Source organism: Vicugna pacos, chromosome 20, assembly GCF_048564905.1.
Source record: "Vicugna pacos chromosome 20, VicPac4, whole genome shotgun sequence".
Lineage (NCBI taxonomy): Eukaryota > Metazoa > Chordata > Mammalia > Artiodactyla > Camelidae > Vicugna > Vicugna pacos.
The window spans coordinates 26722173-26735647 of NC_133006.1; positions in this window are offsets into that span (position 1 = coordinate 26722173).

Sequence of the window (13475 nt, forward strand, 5' to 3'; positions counted from 1 at the left end):
AGCACAGAAGATCTAAAACCAGGAAGTCTGCAGAGTTCACAGACTCTGACTTGAGATCTTTCTACATTTACCGCCCACTCTGTTGAGATTCATAAGCCTTCCTGGCCAATGTTATGTTTAGCTATTATTAGTCACTTCTTGTTTTGTAACTGCTCTTAATGGTACAGTGCGAAAAGGGCTAGTGACAGTAGTGGGGCTCACTGGTATCAGAAAGCTTGCTCAAGCATGTCTCCCCTTCTCTGTCGTGATGCTGTGTCTCATTTTCCTCCTCAGTGTCTCTGGAGGATTCAAAAACTTACCAGTGGTCAGAGTCAGCCACCAAGGACAGCAAACGAGAGCCTCTGCCCAGCAGTGTGGCCTCAGCTGGGAGCCATGTTCAACCTGGGGGCCATCACTCTGCTCTGCACCCTGTTGGGGAAAGACTGTGGGGTCTGGACTTGAGTTCTTCGTGCCTCAACTCCAGTCTCTCTAGTTCAAAATAAGAGCAAAAATACTGTCTCCACCCAAGTTAGAGTTACTATTTAATGGGAAATAACAGCTTAAAATAAGACCCTGCCACATGTATAGCCTTACATGTAAGAGGTATTTATGATAAGGGCACAATAAATGCTTGCTTAGGAAATAAACATTTGCAGTGAACCAAGGTGCGGGGAGCCACTCGTGACGGAGGGCTGCCGCGCACAGAACTTGGGCGTAAAACCCCAAAGTGCAGGGCGCCAGGCTCTGAGATTGAGGCTGCCGAGCACAAAGGTTGGGCCTAAACTCCCACAGTGCGGGGCGCCCGGCTCAAAGGTCAATTGAGTTAGAACAATCTCTGTCCCGCCCCCCTTTTACTAAAGAATACACCAGGTGCGCTAATGCCTGAGGCCATTAAGTCACAAAGGACCTTCAGAGGGAGAGATACAATCGGCACACAAGTTAGTGATTTTAGTCTGAACAATCACCTGAGTTAATAGTACACAAGTCACGATGTTAGCTTAGAGGAACAATACCTTAGTTTATGATCTTGGTTTCGGGCACAGTTAATCTTGGTTTATTGGAAACAGTAAACAATAATGATGTCTTTTAAGTTAATGATTTTAGTACACGCTGTTAATGTACCCTAAAGCAATACCGTTGCCTACGTGCAGGAATGTATGGGTTAAAATCACATAAAAGAATCACCTGAAATAAACTCGGGGTCCACTCTTGACCTAGCGTCTTGCGGGCTAGAGTGAGACCCTCTCAACCCCAACTTTTCTTGTCTTGCTGTCTTTTTGTTACGTCTTTCCTTTTCTCAGTCCTGCAGCACAGGTTTCTGGACCTGATCGATTGTCGGCAGGCTCCGACACCAAGGGAGCCAGGACGAAGGCTGAGGACACAGGCAGGAGAAGTTAAATTTGGATTCTGAGAGCTGCCTGGGGCCAACTGGGAGCCTCTAACTCAGTGGATCAGGTACTGACCCGCAGAGGGAGCCTGGGAGGAATTAGGTGCAGCCACAGTTCTGCTGGTCCAGCAGCTCAGGCTGGAGGCAAAATTGTGAAACAAGTTCCTCTCTCCCACCCAAATAGGAGTCTATCTTCAGCACTGCATCCTCCTGGGGGCTCAAGGAACCCTCTGCCATTTTGCCTCCAGGTGACTCATGTCACCCAGGCACATCCTGTGGTGGCAGGTCCCGCACACAATGCAGGACAGATCTACTCCAGAGGCAACCAGGACACAGACAGAAGAGAAAGAACGAGCCCCCAGTCCCTGATCTGAGGGTGATGCCGTACAGATTCCCATGAATTTCACTGTTGTGGATGTGACCCTGGACACAGGCACAGCTCATCTCAAATTTGTCCTGTCAAAGGATCGGGAAAAGGAGGCTAATGAATGCCCAAAAGAAAACAAGCTGCTGCTACCAGCAAGGAACTATAGCGAGTGTGTGTTGTGAGGAGTGTGGTGGGGTGTGCAGGATGTAGAGTGTGATATATGGTTTGTGTTTGTGTAAGATGTGTGATAGGGTGTGTCTGTGGTGTGTGTGTCTGTTGGTGGTGGTAGGCAAGTTAGCATGGCAAACAGTACTGGAAAATACCAGAATCCATGGTGGCTACTGCTTTCCCAGAGAGCTGTTTCTCTCACACCCGTAGGATATATTAATGATTTGGACGGGGAGAAAATGAAAATGAAAGAGAAGAACTAGGCTTCTAGGAAGGAGGGCTTAGCAGAGGTTTGATAAGAGCACACTACAAATGTGATCTTGAGGACAAACTTTTCAGATGATCAAAGGGAAGAGAAGGGCAGAGGTGGAAATCATTTTCAATCTTGTATAGGGTCTCTTATTGCAGTGTTTTATGGGTTTTGTGTTTTTTTGCCTTTAAAAATTACTGTATTTTGCATGAATTATTAGGATAAGCTCTTTTCCAGGAAAATATCATACAACATCTGTCAATTCTGCTTCCATCTTTCTTTCACGTTTTATACAAGCTACAGAAGGGACACATTATTGAAAGTAAATATATTTTACATGGCTTCTTGGTGGCTTATCTGTTTACATGTTCACCAATAGATGGCACTCTTGCATTTTTGGTGGCTTATGTCCCTATGGCTTTGCCTTTATGAAAGCATAACTACTTCTTTGACCAATATTAAAGAAATGTAAATGTAATCTGGTTCTTATGAATGACTTTAAATGATTCATGCTAACAATGGTAATTATATCCCAACAGTCATTTTTTTTTAAGTATTCATTTACTCACACAACAAGCGAGTACTTATTGAACATCTTCTTTACAGCAAAATACTAGGCTAGACCCTAGGGATACAACAACTAAAAAAATAATTTATTCCCTTTAAAGTTTCCCAGAAAGTTAAACTATTTTAAAAAAATTAATTATATTCTAAGTGTTGTAACAAAGTAAGAAAAAATGTTGAGGCTGACAAAGGAAATAGAAGAAACATGCAACTCCCAGCGGAAGCCGGATACTTCTTACAGAGGCGATAACCTCTGAGCCATGTTCTGAAGAAGAGGTAGAATTTCACTAGGGGAAGAAGGGAGTCCAGGAATGACAGACTCTTGTAAAAAGATCAAGAGTCATTAAAAAATAGTCCATAGTAGATAAACACAGTGAAGTTTCAGGACCAAGAACATACATAGTTCCTGTATTGCATTTATTACTTTTAGAATCCTTATTTTATTATTTTGGGTGTAGAAACCTTATTGCCATATAGATTCCTTTATCCTTCCTCATTTATGTTGTCTTTGTCTTTTGCATTACATCTACATGTATGGATAATCTCATCAAACAATGTTACAAACTTTGTTACCAATGTCAAACAAATTTTAAAGAACTAAAGAGGAGAATTGTCTACTATTTTACCTAGGAATTTACTATTTTTGTTACTCTTTCTTCATTCCTGGTGTCCAAGTTTCCTTCTGGTATCAGTTCCCTCTGTCTGAGGAACTTTAGCAATTCTTTTAGAGCAAGTTTGCTGACTGTGAAGTCGTAGTTTTTCTTCACCGGATAGTCTTTATTTCACCTTCATTCCTAAAGGATATATTTACTGGATATAGAATTCTGCATCGACAATTCTTTTCTTTCAGCACTTGAAAAATATTGAGTGACTCCTTTCTGGCTTCTATGCTTTCTGATAAAAATATGTAGTCTTTCAAATCATTATTGCCTTCTAAGTTTTCCTCTGGCAGATTTCAAGATTATTTCTTGGTTTTTAGCTTACAGTAGTTTGATTATGGGCATGGATTTCTTTGGTTTTATCCTATTTGGAGTTTTCTGATCTTCTTGAGCCTATACATTAATGCCTTTCAGTGTATTTGAGATGTTTTCAACCAATATTTCTTCAATTATTTTATTTCTGCACTGTTCAACTTTTCGTCTTCTGAGACTCTAATGACGCTAATGTCAGAACTTTTCAAGAGTGTCCCAAACCGCCCCAAGTCTCTGCCCATTTTAAAAAAAAAAAAACCTTTCTCTCTAGTTCAGATTGAACTTGAGGGTAGATCAGCACAAACTATTCACTGACTCTTTCCTCCATCATCTGCATTCTACCATTGAGCCAATCAGTGAGTTTTTGAGGGGAGAGGCAATATTGTATTTTTCAGTTCCAAAGTTTCCATTTGGTCCTTCTTTACATCTTCTGTTTCTTTGCTAGAAGAAATTTTTTCCAGTTATTTCAAGATGATTTGCAATTGTTTGCTGGAACATTTTTAAAATAGCTGCTTTAAGTCTTGCCAGAAAATTCTAACATCTGTGTCATTTAAGCATTGGCATCTGTTGATTGCCCTTTCCCCTGTGAAACATTGCCATTTTTCTGATTCTTCATATGCTTGGTACGTTTGGTTTGTATCCTGGCCATTTTGAATATTATCTTATGAAGCCCTGGTTATTATTTAAATCCTATTGGAAATGTCAATATTTTTGCCTTAGTAAAACAATCAACTTAGATTCACGCTGTATGTTCCCATTAGCTTTCTGTGGGCCAGTTCAGTTTTCAAGGCTTTTGCAGTGCTGTTCAGATTTGCCTCACACGTGTGCCACCCAGTGGTTGGTCAGGGTCCTTGTTGGTAATATAACCATAGTTCATTTTTCAATTCTGTAGTATGGTGTTTAAGGTCAGATCCATGCACACACTGCCCGGAGTTCACGAACAATCTCATAAGATTGCTTTCCCAGGCCCCTCCTGCTTCATCTCCCTGGCACTTTCCATTTCTTGAGGCTCCCCTTTGAGACTCTCTTTGGCTGGAAAGCTGGGACTTTATTTACTGTGCTCTGCTGCTTTCCTCCTGTGACTACACCTTTTTCTGGGAACACAGAAAGGAAAAAGAAATGGACACTCACTACATCATTCTGAGACCACAGCTACCCTGACATGAGATGAAGTTTCACCTCACTTAGAGTTTTGGCTATGGGATTGCTTGAGGGCTAGGGTGGGAGAGAACAGAGAAAAGAAAAAATTATATGGATCACCCTCTCTCTTTTTGAGTGCTAGAAGACCCCTTTCCCATTCCTTGAGCCAGAACTCGAGGGTTTCTTCTGGATTTCTCTGTGTGCCCCTATGCTCACTTCTGGGTAAGACCTGGAATGGTTTTAGAACATGAATTTTAAAACTCAGATAAAAGTAACACAAACCATTTTAGAGAGTACAAGGTAAGTGCTGAGGGGGAGAGTGAGGGAAGAGAAGAGAGAGACTGAGAAAGAAAGATAAGTGAAAACATTGAAATTTGGTATGCACACCACAGTTTCAAATTTTATGAATATAAACCTAAAAGACAGCAATTAAACTTAACAAATGGGATATGAATTTGGTCTAAAAGAAAATAATTTTAAAGTTGGACAAAGATAACTATGTTTAGACTGTTCAAGAAAATAAATGAAGGTTTAACTTCCACCTAAAATCACCAAGAATTTATGAAACTGAAATAAGCATAAATTAAACAAGAAAAGTTGACTTAAAAAAACAAACAAACCCAAAGCAGCAGCATTCCAATGCTTTTGGCGGGAGGTGTATTTGTTTATTTATTTATGTATTTATTTATTTATTTATATGGAGATACTGGGGATTGAACCCAGGACCTTGTGCATGCTAAGAATACACTCTACCACTGAGCTATACCTTCCCCCCAAAAGTTGATTATTTTTAATATTCAGAAATCCTAGGGAAAATATGGACATTGAAAGAAACTTTATTGCTAAATAAATTTTTGACAAAATATTACTCCTGGAATGAATTATAGACTAAATACAATGGAAGAAAGTATAAGAGCATTTCTTTCCACACAAAGTAGCAACAGGTGGACAGCATGGGGATCAGCACCATCTGGAAGCTTGATATGAATGAAACCTCAGGCCCACCCCAGACCTACTGAGCTATGTAGCACTTTAATACTTTCCTCAGGTAATTCACATGCACATTAAATTTAAGAAGTGCTATTTTAGGGTAGTGGAAGAAAAATTTGAGTGATTTGCTTGGAACACAGACCAGAAAGACAAAGAAAAACGTACATACATAAATGTATGTGCATGTACATACACATATAGACAAATATGTACATATGTATATTCACAAATATGTGCATATGAATATACACACATATATCTATATGCATAGCCTGTAACTGTTACTATTTGGTAGTCATCTTTTTGTTTAGCTTTAGAGGTTCTTTTTTTGTTTTTTCCAGCATCTCACTAGTTACCCAAACCAGATAACCAGTTTACAGCCAGGTTTGGCTCATAGAATATCATATATATATATATAAATATTTCTTGGGTAAATAAATTATAAATTGGGTAAATATATAAAATATTTAGAAAAATGGATCTCTTTCTGTGTACTCTGCATCTGTTTTACTCATTTAAAATTATATGACATACAAAAGCACCTGAATCAAACAATATAGATGCAATTCATTCTTTTAAACTGCTAGTTAATTTTCTATGATAAGGCTGCATCGCAATGTACTCAGTCCCAATGATGAGCATTTAGGCTCTTTCCAGTGTGTCCTTGCATTTTCCTTCTAGTTGGATTTTTACTGAATGTGTCTATTAATTCAGGAAGGATCAATATTTGTATGATGTCGGAGCCAGCCGACAATCGATCAGGTCCAGAAACCTGTGCTGCAGGACTGAGAAAAGAAAGACAAGACTAGAAGGTGGGGTTGAGAGGGTCTCACTCTAGCCCGCAAGACGCTAAGTCAAGAGTGGACCATGAGTTTATTTTCAGCAGTTAATTTATATGATTTTAACCCTTTAGCTCATACATTCCTGCACGTAGGCAGAGGTATTATTTTAAGGTACATTAACAATGTGTACTAAAATCATTAACTTGTGTATAGTCACATGCATTACCAATGTTTACTATTCCCATAAAGTATCCCCAAAAGCTAACATAATAAACTAAGGTTATAATTCCTTTAGGCTAACATCGTGACTAGTGTTCTATTCACTCAGGTGATTGTTCCTCAGGCTGGGATCACTAATTCGTGTGCTGATTGTATCTATCCTTCTATTGTCCTTTGTGACTTTGTAACTCAGGATGTTCTTGGAACCCTAACACACCCGGTGACATTCTTCAAAGGGGTGGCGGGACAGAGATTGTCTTTGTTAGATCAACCTCAAAGCCTGACGCTAGCACTTTGGGTTTTTACGCCCAGTTTCTGTGCTTGGCAGTCCTCAGTTACGAGTGGCCCCCCGCAGTATGATATTAAGTTCTCCACCCAATAATATAGCATATAGTTCCATTTAGCCAGATCTTGTTTTATGTCCTTTAACAAAATTTTATTGTTTTCTTTTAAGTCATACTTCTCTTATTCAAGTAATGCCTAAAAGTTCTGTAGTTTTTCTTACTAGAGAACATTAAAAACTTCTTTCAATTGCCATTCTTGGCTGGTTATTTCTACTATTGAGAAAAGCAATTGATTTTTTTTAATGTTTGCCATGTTTCCAGCCTGTTGACCAAATTTCCTTCATGCCTTTGTACTTTAATCTCCAGTTGTGTTGAACAATTCTAATTCCCCACGCCATGCCACTATGGCCTCACTCTTTCTGGAAGTTCCTTCCCCTATATTACAGACTCTTTCACACCATTCATGAAGACTGACCACAACCCTGCCTTCTCCAGGAAGCCTTCCTCTGACACCCCTGTGTTGAAAGGGGTCCTGATTTGTTCTCTCCTCCTACCCTGTGCATGCTTGTATTTTTTGTCTTTGTTCTTTCCGTCCTAGTTGTCTGTCTTTGCGTATATCCTCGCTCAGTGGACTGTAAACTCTGTGGAGTCATGGGCTTAAGTCAGGTCTTAAACAAATTGATATTCTCAGAAGTTAGCACCATGTCTGGAACATAGGAAATTCTCAAAAAAGAGGGTGGAATTGAACTGCTCTGATTGGAAACAGCTGTTAACGCCAGGCCAAAGAGACCTAATTTTTTAGGACTCTCTGATCTTTTCTGTTACATTACTTTTGATATTTATAAACAGATTATGGATATTTACTATTTAAGTATATAGTTCACTGGGTTGATTTAATACTTTGCTATGTGAAAATCATGGTGTGGGATGGGGTGAGGGGTTTGGACCAGCTACAGAAATCTTGATTCGTAATGGCAAGTATGACTCAAGAATTCATCCATTCAGTAAACTAATGTTTATTGAACATATACTCTAGGCCAGATACTATTGAAAGAGCTGTGGATAAAGCAGTTCTTGAAATACACAAGATTCCTTTGGGAGCTTGCAAAATCCAACTATAGGATTACACTATTTAAACAACATAATCAGCCTGAAGAATATAGTTTGAATCTTACTTCTGGCATTGGGCGCTGTTGACCATTCTTTCCTTGTCATATGTAGTCCTATTTGGGGGATCCAGTCTCAGCCACTTTTTCTATCAAGGCTGTTGCCAGATCGCTCCCTATCTTTGCACAAATCAGAAAATGTCACCTCTTCGTCTGGGCAGACTAGGCAAAACAAAGTTCTCTTGTTCTCTTTTTAGCTACTTTCATTGGCTGACCAGGTACAGAATGACTCTACAATAAGTCAATAAGCAGAATTTTCAGTTACAAGAAGGAAGGAACAGTTGTTTCCATTCTCCATGCTACTTCTTCACTCTTCAAAAGTGGACTGTGGTAGGCTGAATAATGCTGCCTGAAGATTTCCATTTCCATTCCTAATCCCTGGAAACTGAAAACGTGTTACCTTGTGTGGGAAAAAAGGACTTTGCATATGTGATCAAGTTAAGAATTTTGAGACTTCCGGGCAAGATGGCGGAGTAGAAGGACGCTTGTAAGTCACCCTCTCCCACAAATACACCAAGATCCACATCTACAGACCCACTCAGCCAACCAGAGCACCTGCGGAACTCCGACAGAACACCGCCCTCTTCAAAAGATAAAGACACCAAAAATCTGGTAGGAGAAAAGGAAAAAAGAAAGAACAAAAGGCAAAGCAGCGTGGGACGGGTCCCGCGGGGAGGGAGTGGCAAAGGAGGACTGGCGCTTGCTCGCTGGGTCTCCCCTCTCCAATTGAGAGGCCAGCGGGACGGAAGGGGAGCCTCCAAGGCTCGGATCTGTACAGAGCAGCCCTTGTCTGACAGAACTAAGTTAAACGGGCACAGAGCGTCCCCCCGACACCCAGCCTGAGACGCGGGCCGGCAGCGGCGGGCAGGGCCAGGCTGCACAAGCCGGGCGGAGGACGGGGGCGGCTGCACGGAGGCAGCTCCAGGGGACTGCAAGGGGCTGGGCGCCGGGGCTGTGGGTGTACAGGACAGAACAACCTGGGCCCTCCATAAAACAGCAAGGTTGAGGTGCTCTCGGGGGAAGGGTGCATACCCCCATCTCTGAAAACACGCGGAAACTTTTCAGGGGAAGAGGGGCGGGGCCCAGGCAGAGCCGCCATATTCTCCAGCGCTTAGCACCCAGGCGGGGGCAGAGGCGAAACCTGCGTCCGCACCGAAGGGCTTAGCAGCCTCAAGGGCCAGACTGAGACGGGCCTACAGCCCTGGGCAGATAGGACCCTTCCATTCTGGTACCCCAGAGAACTTGCTCCACAAAGACAAACAAGCAGCTGGGTCTTGGCTCGGAGCACGGACGAGGCTGCACCTCGGTCTTCCCCGAGCCCACCCCCGGAGCGCGACCAGGGCGGAGCGCCGGCGCAGAGCGCGCAGCCGCACAGAGCAGCGGAGCTACCGGCGGCGCAGGCAGGGGGAGAGCAGCCCCCCGCCTGTCGGGCAGGAACACAACCCCTGACCGAGGTGCTGGGAAGGGGCACGACCCGCCCTCCTGCCTGGCCAGTCTGCAACATCTGACTGCGGCATCCGGAGGGGCAGTGACCCGCCCGCCCGCAGCAGAGGAGAGCTGCATCTGACCCCGTGTTAGGAGGAGGCGCGATCGGCTTGCCGACAGGTGCTGGGAGCAGCACAGAAGAGGGCGCCAACGGAGGGCCTATGAAAACAAGCTGAGCTTCCAAAACAGGACGAAGACAGAAGGACATCACGTTAAAAGCACGCACACTCCAGGAGAACACCGACAACCCCTTTTTTTGTTTTGTTTTGTTTTTTGTTTTTGTTTTTTTGTTGTTGTTGTTGTTTTTTAAATCTGTTTTTACCTGTTCTATTTTCAATTACTCTCAATTTTTACTTCTTAATTCATTTCTATTTCTCTTGGGTTTTGATGTCCTGTTATTGATTAGACACAGGCTTCAAACACATATATTCATCTCCCCACCCCTTTTTTTTTTTTAAAGGTTTTAAAAGGACGTCTCCACCCGATTAATACTCTGCTTCAACCCGCTCTTCTATTATTCATTATACATTGTTTTCAAACCCTCTTTCTCCCTTCTTTTAAAAATCTTTCTCTCTCTCTCTTATTTTTTTCTCTTTTTTTTCTTTTTTTTCTTTTTTCTTTTTTCTTTTTTCCTAAGTTCTATTCCTAAATAGGCATTAGATAGATAAAATCCTTAAGATCCAAAATAGACAACTGATACTCCATAAACCACAGTGCCAGAGAGGTATGAGCAAGATGAAGAAGCAGAGAAACCTTTCCCAATTAAAAGAACAAGAGGAATCCCCTGAAAGAAAGCTCAATGAAATAGACATCGATAGCCTACTAGATCAAGATTTCAAAAAAGGAGTGATCAAATTGCTGAAGGAATTAAAAGAGATAATGCTTAGAGAAATAAAATATGTCAAAAATGAAATTGAAGCTATAAAGAAGAGCCAAGCAAAATGGGAAAACTCATTGACAGAGATGAGGAATGATCTAACAGCTGTGCAAAGCCGACTAGTTAATGCAGAGGAACGAATTAGTGATCTAGAAGACAGGGCAGCAGAAAGCACCCATTCAGAAGAACTACAAGATAAGCAAATAAAAAATAATGATAATAGCGTAAGGGACCTATGGGATAATATAAAGCGTCCCAATCTTCACATAATAGGGGTCGCAGAAGGGGAAGAAGGATCAAAGGGGATTGAAAAGGTTTTTGAAGAAATCATGACTGAAAACTTCCCAAACTTAAAGAAGGAATCAGATATACAAGTACAGGAAGCTCAGAGGGTCCCAAACAGGAAGAACCCAAATAGACCCACACCAAGACATATCATAATCAAGATGGCCAGAGTCAAGGATAAAGAAATGATTCTAAAGGCAGCAAGAGAAAAGCAAAGAGTGAGCTACAAGGGAACCCCCATAAGGCTCTCAGCTGATTTCTCTACACAAACACTACAGGCCAGAAGGGAGTGGCAATATATATTCAAAGCCCTGAATGAAAAAAAGATGCAGCCTAGGATACTTTATCCAGCAAGGCTATCCTTTAGGATAGAAGGAGAAATAAAGAGTTTCACAGACAAAAAAAAGCTGCAGGAGTTTAGCAACACTAAACCCATGCTAAAAGAAATATTGAAAGGGCTATTCTAAATAGAAAAGCAGCAGGATGCTACAGAAATGAGAAACGTACAACTGGAAAGGTGATAACTCATGAATTACAAATAAAGAAAACACGAAATTATAAAAGAAGACATACAAATCACTGAGAGTGGGAGAGGGAGGCAGGGAAATATAGAATTTTTTTTCTTTCTTTTCTTTTAAATTTTTTTAACAGTAGGATGGGTTTGAGATCATGTTATTATCAGTTTATTAAAAACGGGTATAGGTTAATAGATTTACAAAAAAGGGTAACCACAAGTCAAAAATTTACAAGAGAGTCACAAAAATTAAATAAAATCCATGATAATACAAAGGAAAATTACCAAACCACAAAAGGAAGAAGAAAGGAACAAAGAGGATATACCAATTCAACTGCAAAGATAAGTCCAAAATGGCATTAAACACACATCTATCATTAATTACTGTAAATGTTAATGGACTAAATGCTCCAGTCAAAAGACATAGAGTAGCAGAGTGGATAATAAAGCAAGAACCTTCAATATGCTGCATACAAGAGACCCACTTTAGGGAGAAGGACACATATAGATTGAGAGTGAAAGGATGGAAAAGGATATTCCATGCAAATGGAAAAGCCAAAAAAGCAGGTGTTGCAGTACTGATTTCAGACAAAATAGACTTTAAAACAAAGGCCATAAAGAAAGATAAAGCAGGACATTTTATAATGATTAAAGGAGTGATACAAGATGAAGATATTACACTCGTTAATATATATGCACCCAATATAGGAGCACCTAAGTACATACAAGAATTACTAACAGAGATAAAGGGGGATATTGATGGGAATACAATCATAGTTGGAGATTTTAACACTGCATTAACATCACTAGACAGATCTTCCAGACAGAAAATAAACAAGGCAACAGAGAAATTAAATACTACAATAGAAAAATTAGATTTGGTGGATATTTTCAGAGCTTTACACCCCCCAAAAATAGAATATACATTCTTTTCAAGTGCACATGGAACATTTTCCAGGATCGATCATGTACTTGGACACAAAAGAAACCTCAACAAATTTAAGAAGACAGAAATTATCTCAAGCATCTTTACTGACCACAATGCCATGAAACTGGAAATCAACAACAGAGAAACAAAGGAGAAAAAAAGAAAAGCATGGAGATTAAACAATATGTTATTGAAAAAACAATGGATCAATGAGGAAATCAAAGCTGAAATTAAAAAATACCTTGAGACAAATGATAATGAAAGCACAACCACTCAAAACCTATGGGACACAGCAAAGGCAGTGCTAAGAGGGAAGTTTATAGCGATACAGGCCTTCCTCAAAAAAGAAGAACAATCTCAAATAAACAAGTTAACCCACCACCTGAATCAATTAGAAAAAGAAGAACAAAAAGCCCCAAAAAGCAGCAGAAGGAAGGAAATAATAAAGATCAGAGAGGAATTAAATACAATAGAGATTAACAAGACTATAGAAAAAATCAACCAAACCAAAAGCTGGTTTTTTGAAAAAGTAAATAAAATCGACAAACCTCTGGCCAAACTCACAAAGAAGAAAAAAGAGAGAGCACAAATTAGCAAAATAAGAAAGGAAAATGGAGAAATTACAACAAACAAAATAGAAATACAGAATATCATACGAGAATATTATGAAAAACTATATGGAACCAAACTGGATAACCTAGAGGAGATGGACAAGTTTCTGGAAACATACTGTCCACCAAAACTGAATCAAGAAGAAACTGAACACTTGAACAATCTGATCACTAGAAAGGAAATAGAAATAGCAATTAAAAACCTCCCTACAAATAAAAGTCCAGGACCGGATGGCTTCACCAGGGAATTCTACCAAACATACAAAGAAGAACTCATACCAGTCCTTCTCAAACTCTTCCAGACGATTGAAAAGGAGGGAATACTCCCAAACTCATTCTATGAAGCCACCATCACCCTGATACCAAAACCAGGCAAAGACACTACAAAAAAAGAGAATTATAGGCCAATATCACTGATGAACATAGACGCCAAAATCCTCACCAAAATTTTAGCAAATAGAATCCAACAACACATAAAAAAGATTATACATCATGACCAAGTGGGGTT